This window comes from Nannospalax galili, unplaced genomic scaffold, assembly GCF_000622305.1.
Source record: "Nannospalax galili isolate Female #2095 unplaced genomic scaffold, S.galili_v1.0 scaffold677, whole genome shotgun sequence".
Classification (NCBI taxonomy): Eukaryota; Metazoa; Chordata; class Mammalia; order Rodentia; family Spalacidae; genus Nannospalax; species Nannospalax galili.
In genome coordinates, this window is record NW_008339584.1 from 275570 (window position 1) to 282639 (window position 7070).

At 42.5% G+C, this 7070-nt stretch overlaps 1 pseudogene; it reads left to right on the forward strand.

Annotated features, from left to right (window-relative positions):
- The first annotated feature begins 1757 nt into the window (after window positions 1-1757).
- LOC103735190 lies at window positions 1758-5556 on the forward strand (annotated as a pseudogene).
- The last annotated feature ends 1514 nt before the right edge of the window (window positions 5557-7070 follow it).

Sequence of the window (7070 nt, forward strand, 5' to 3'; positions counted from 1 at the left end):
TATACTAAGTGAAGTAACACAGACTCAGAAAAAAAAATCGACATATGTTCTCCCTCATATGTGGATCCTAGAACCAAACCCTGATAAGTGATTGTGTATCCAGACATAAGTACAGGAACCAGGAAAATGGAAAGGAAACAGGGAGGTAAAGGAAAAGAAGGAACCTGAAAGAACAGTAGGAAACAGGCCTTAATAAGGGAGATATGGATAAACATTGGGTTATTTTAAGGGAGGGGGGAGGGAAGGATATACAAGGAACCTAGGGGATAAAGGGAAAGAAGGAGCTCAAGAGAGGTAGGACCATTGGAGAAGGGTATTATTAAGGGAGAAAGGGGTGAAATGGGGGCACCTTAATTGGGGAAACCATGATGGAGGGGTTAGACAATTCGAGAGACAAATAATGCCTAGCTAGTTTTTAAACCCAGAGGGAACCACATTAATCCAACAACCTACTGACAAATTATACATACAAGATCAATAAATATATGGCCAGGCAAGGTTTATCTGAGAGCAATTGGTCTTTGCCAAAGATTTATCTACATGGTACACAGTAATTAAAAGTACCAGACTGGTGAAACTACCCTTCTTGGATGTTTAATAGACATACTTTGAAGTCTATACTAATTTGGTCAGAAGGACATAAAGGACAGTTTCTGCTCCTTGCCATCCTAGGTCAACTAGTTCCAGGGGACTAAGAGCATCTCTCAGAATGTCCTGTAGTTGTGGTGGGTAACCTGTCCTCTTGATCAAGGAGGCCAAGGAGACCCCACCAGATGGACTTAAACCAGTGTATTAGTCAGGGTTCTCCAAACAAACGAACTGGTAGAATGAATATATATGTATAGAGATTTATCAGCTTAGCTCACAAGATAGAGTCCAAGTAGTCCAACAATGGCTGCACCACACTGGAGAGGCTGAGAATCCATAGTTGCTCAGTCCACAAGGCTGGATGTCTAAGTAGTCCCAATCTGGCACTGAAGGTCTGATGAATTCCAAAAGATAGGCTAGTTTTCAGTCTACAGCAGCAAGATGAACTCACCAGTGAGACAGAAGGCAAGCAGCAAAAAGCCAGGCGCTCTCCTCTGCCATGGCCTTTTATATGGGCTGCCATCAGAAGGTAACACCAACATTTAGGGCGTGTCTTCCAGCTTCAGATGCTCCAATCAAGAAGAGCTCTCTCATTTCAGTTAATCCCAAATCCAATCAAGTTGACACCCAGGATTAGCCATCACAAGTCGTGTCCAGTCTACAAAGAGAAGGGTCAACACAGAGGAATCATTTCCTCCATGCTTCCAAGGGAAACCAGCCATGGTTGAGCAGGACCTTTGACTTATCTTCACATAGGTGGAACTGATAAAAGAAAGGACCCAGGGCCTCCTCCCAAGCCCATGTGACCCCTGAGGAACAGATCCCCAAATGGCCTTAAGAGTAAAAATAAACTGGTTTATCTGGACCAACTATATGGCCTTAAACAGCCAAAAGGAAAGTATAACCAATGATTAAAGGGGCCAATATAATTTTTTAAGAGTCCATATGTACAGCTAAAGGCTACACAACAAGCGACAATGCCAGATAGGAGATACCTTCTTTTGAGTGGTTGGCCAGGGTGGCCCAAGGGGCTCTCAGATAGTAACCAGAACAGCAGACCTAAATCTTATCTAAAGGAATATTGCCAACCGGTTGCTGCTAGATGAGGAACAGCTGACCCTCCTAAAACAAAGACCTCTAGATAGGCTGACTAGATTCACCAGTGGGGAATGGCTGTGGGTGATGACAACACATTTGACAGTAGCAGTGATAACAGAGTATAAGGTCTCTAGTGGGGGGAGGGAGGCTATGGGAGGGTGCCATCTGAGAAGTGGGTGTATAGTTGAGTAAGATGGTTTGGGATGTTCTGTGTGATATACACAAAAAAAATAATCAACAAATTTTAAAAAATTAATTGTATTTGAGGAGGAAGCATAAAAATTTATGTCATGTTAATTAGTAGAGGTGATAAACATTACCATTGAAATCTACCCAATGATTTTATAGACATACACAGGTGCCAAGGATCTGAGTGCAACCGATTATGACTAGTAATAATCAGATACATAGAAATGAGAGACACATGTTCCAAAATCTCAGTGTTATTAGCAAAAACAATGGTCTTTCTGTAAGAAGCTATATTTTAAAATGAAATGGAGATCTTTTTTAAAGGTTAAAAACTCATTCAATTTGATGTCTTACAGGCTTTATACTGAGTTCAATATGTACAACTGTATTAATTCAACAGCAAACCTAAAAATTTTATAGCCACTTTTGAAAGAGCTGTATCTTTGCACTGGAAACTGTTATTGAGTATGTTAAAGCTGTAATGAAATGCTTCTTCTAAGAAAAAAAAATTTTTTAATTGACCTGTGTTATCAGATGTGATGGTGCACACGTGTTGTGCAAGAAAGTGGCTTTTAATACCCCAATTTCAGTATCCCTGCAAACAATGGTTTATCTTCTGGAGTAGGCAGTGGAGGAGGCAAGATGGGATGAGAGAGAACACACTTTGTTGCTTCTAAACCTCCAGAGGAGGAGGAACTGGATGTACCAGTACTGCCGCAGATCTCCCTACCCATCAGCAGTTCTTCACTGCCTGCCTTCCATTGTAGTTGTCCTGTGACTTCAGCTTCCTCTCCACCATCCGTCAATCCTTCTCAGCTGTCAGCGGACAAGGTACCAATGAGCTCTCCAGGAAGCACCGGCAGTCCTATGTTTAAGTTTTCATCTCCTATTGTAAAATCTACCAAGGCAGATGTGCTGCCTCCATCATCCATTGGATTTACATTTAGTGTGCCTGTTGCAAAAATGGAACTTTCTGGCTCTAATTCTTCAGAACCAATTTTAAATAGTTCAGATCAAGATACTGCTGCAGTTACCAGAACAAGCTGTAAGAAGCGAGGTGCCGCTTGTGAGGGCCCCTTCACACCTGAAAAAGTCCTAAAGGAGGGAAGTGTTCTTGACATTCTGAAAACCCCTGGTTTCACATCACCAGAGGTTGATTTCCCTGTGGCTCAGCCTACCACTACAAGCCCAGTAGTGTATACCAGACCAGCAATAAGTACTTTTTCTTCTAGTGGAATTGAGTTGGAGACAGTTTGAAAGCTGGATCATCATGGCAATGCGACACATGTCTACTCCAAAACAAAGTTACAGACAATAAATGCATAGCCTGTCAAGCAGCAAAACTGCCCCCAAGAGAAAGTGCTAAACAAACTGGAATTGGGACACCAAGAAAAAGTGACAAACAGCTTCTACATCAGGGACAGGCTTTGGAGATAAATTTAAACCACCAGTAGGAACTTGGGATTGTGACACCTGTTTAGTGCAAAATAAACGAAGCAGTAAAATGTGTAGCCTGTGAAACACCCAAACCTGGCACTGGTGTGAAGCGAGTCCTTACATGACAGTGGCTTCAGAAAGTCCTGTGACTGCTTCCTCTTCCAGCTGCACTGTGACCACTGGTACCCTAGGATTTGGAGATAAGTTCAAAAGGTCTGTGTGCTGTTGGGAATGCCCAGTATGCTGTGTTTGTAATAAGGCAAAAGACAATGAGTGTGTCTCTTGTATGTCTGAGAAGCCAGGAAGTTCAGTACCTGCTTCAAGCAGCAGCCCTCCCTCTGTTCCCCTGTCTTCTGGAAGCTGTCTAGGATTGGACACGTTCAAAAAACCTGAGGGAAGCTGGGACTGTGAAGTGTGCCTAGTGCAGAATGAAGCAGACTCTACCAAATGCATAGCCTGTGAAAGCACAAAGCCAGGCACAAAATCTGAGTTTAAAGGCTTCGGGATAGCTTCATCTTTGAACCCAACAGCCTCAGCCTTCAAATTTGGTATTCCATCATCTTCTGGGCCTTCTCAACATTTCATGAGCACTGGAAATTTTAAATTTGGAGATCGGAGGGATTCAAAATAAGTGTTTCATCTGACTCTGGATCTACAAACTCCATGAGTACAAACTTTAAATTTTCTAAACCAACTGGAGATTTTAAATTTGGGGTGTCGTCCGATTCTAAACCTGAAGAAATTGAAAATGACAGCAAGGCTGATCGCTTGAAGTTTGGGCTTGCGCAGATTTTAAGCAGCACAGCATCTTCAGCTTCATTTCTGGTTGGTGTATCTACTGTTGGACAGCAAGAAAAGAGAGGAGCCGCCCAAGCATCCATCTGCAGGCCTCAGCTCTGCTGCAGGTGTCAGTGACCCTCTGCTGTTGCTGCTGCTGCTGACACTGCAGGGACCTCAGAAAACAAGAGCTGCTTCAGCTTTGCATTCATAGAAACCAAGAGTGTCTCTTGGCTCCTTTCACCTCTAAAGCAACAGGAACAACGAAAGAAGAAGCATCTGCCACCAAGGGAGGATTCACTTTTGGGAATGTAGAACCTGCCTCTCTGCCATCTGTGTCAATGTTTGCCTTGGGAAGGACAGAAGAGAAGCGGCGGAACCTGTTACTTCTTCTGTGGTATTTGGAAAGAAAGCTGATAGCGAGGAGCCAAAGTGTCAATCAGCATTTTCCTTTGGGAATTCAGAGCGAACCAAAGATGAGAGTTCTTCCAAATCAACACTTAGTTTCAATGTGGCAAAACCATCTGATGAGGAGTCTGAGAAGCCAGCCAAGGCCACCTTTGCATTTGGAGCCCAAACCAACACAACAATTGATCAAGGTGCAATAAAGCCAGTTTTCAGTTTTTTGAACAACAGCTCCTCGAGTTCAAGTGCAGCAGCCACCTCAGCTAGTGGGGGCATATTTGGTAGTTCCACCACCTCCTCCAACCCACCTGTGGTGGCATTTGTTTGGACAGGCCAGCAATCCTGTGAGCAGCTCTGCCTTTTGTAACTCTGTGGAGTCCAGTACATCTCAGGCTTTGCTCTTCCCTCAGGAAAACAAGCCAGCTACCACATCCAGAGCCACGTCAGGTGTCACTCCATTTGTCTTTGGGCAGGGTGCCAGCAGTAATAATACAGCAACTCTGCATTCAACTTTGGAGCTACAACCTCCTCCAGCTCTTCAGGATCCTCCTTTGTATTTGGCACTGGACACTCAGCACCATCTGCCAGTCCAGCATTTGGTGTTAACCAGACTCCAACATTTGGATAAAGTCAAGGTACCAGCCAGCCTAATCCTCCAAGCTTTGGGTCTATATCATCTTCAGCAGCATTATTTTCTGCGGGTTCTCAGCCTGCACCACCTACCTTTAGAACAGTGTCAAGCAGTAGCCAGCCTCCTGTGTTTGGACAGCAGCCCAGTCAGTCCACATTTGCCTCTGGAGCAGCTCCTGATTCCAGTTCTGTTTTCCAGTTTGGCAGCAGCACTACAGATTTCAATTTCACAAACAATAATCCATCAGGAGTGTTCACATTTGGTGGAAATTTCAGCACACCTGAGGCTTCAGTGCAGCCGTCTGTCCCAGGCTTTCCTTTCTGCCAGTCCCCAGCCGCATTTACAATAGGGTCAAATGGGAAAACATGTTGCCTTCTGGAACTTCAGTTTCTGGTTGCAAGATAAAGGCTACTGTTGGACACAAGAAATAAAGATCACAAAGGTGTTAAAGCCAACAGTTTTCTCCACAGCTGGTGCCCTGCTTTCATACTGGGTTGTACTAATGCTGGGCTTCTCTGAAGTCACATCTGCCTAAGAACTTCTTTATTTCTGGGACTGTCCTCTTTTCTTTGTGAACGCCCCACCCTCATTACCCATTCTCTTTTTTGGAAAATAATAGCTAGAGTGGTGACTGATTCTTCAGCAAAAATATTTTCTGATCCAGCACACTATTCACTGATTGGCATAGTCTGGCTGTAACGAGGAATAGAGCCTGCATGGTGCATGACTGTATAGAACCTCTCTGTCTGCATTGCTATGTGCGTTGATAAGCGTTTATGGAATGCAATGAAATTGTAATTCTATCTGAAGAATTCTGTATAGACCAGAATTCTGTATAGAGTAGAGGACATTGAAATGAATGATTTCTATGCCGACCTTGTGCTGGTGTGTGTGAAGTGAGTGAATTGGATGTATTGCGCACACAAAAAAAAATCTGATAGAGAAAGCCTGATTAAAGAATGGTCCATGCTAAGGACTTGTTAGATCTAGTTCATTCTCCATTTAATAACTATATACTATTTCTGTATTTTCATTCTTCTGTCGCCTGTCTTGCCTTTTTCATTATTTTATTGTGAAATTTCTGAAAATACAATTTTGTTTTTGTACCTTTTTGGTATAACATAAATCTGTGAACTTGAAATTTTAATTTTGTGTTAGACATATTTTTGTTGTTTGTTTAGTCTTGTCTCAGATTTTATTATGTAAATCCCATTATTCAAAGTTGCCAAAATCCATTTGGAAATCTTTAAAAAAAGTTGGGGATTCTTAAAGTTGAATTTATTGGCTTTTCTGACCAGTTTTGTTTGGACCAAAACCAGTATTGTACAAAGTATTAAGCATATATTCTTATATTTACTGAAATGGACTATGGTGACTTTGGATAATAAGGAAAAGTTTAATATTAAAGCCATGTTTATTACAGTATAATTAACATGTTGAACCATGGAATAAATGCCATCAATAAAACTTTATGAAAAAAAGAAGAGGTCAAAGCAAGAGGATCTCAAGTTCAAGGTCAATCTGAGCGACAAAGGAAAATTTTATCTTAAAAAAGAAGGTGGTAATACATGGCTTTAATCCCAGCAATGAGGAAACAGAAGCAATCAGATACCTGTGAGATCAAGACCAGCCTGTTCTACACAGTGGGCTACAGGCCAGCTGGGGCTATGGGGAGAACTTATCTCAAAAAACAGAAAAGAGAAAAGGAGGAAGAAAAAAGTGGCAGGAGGAAGAACTGTGGCTTTTATTTCTGTCTCCTGATATTGATGGAATCAAACCAAGTCCCCCCAGATCAAAAGAAGAATATTCTGGAAAGCTGTACAAGGAAGTAAGATGTAAAATCTAACTGCTGAGAAAAAGCTGACCTTTTCATGCTCTGTGCCCAAGCTGAAAATTACGCGAAACTTCCCCCCTCCCACTGCTGCTGGCCCCCTCCCACTGCTGC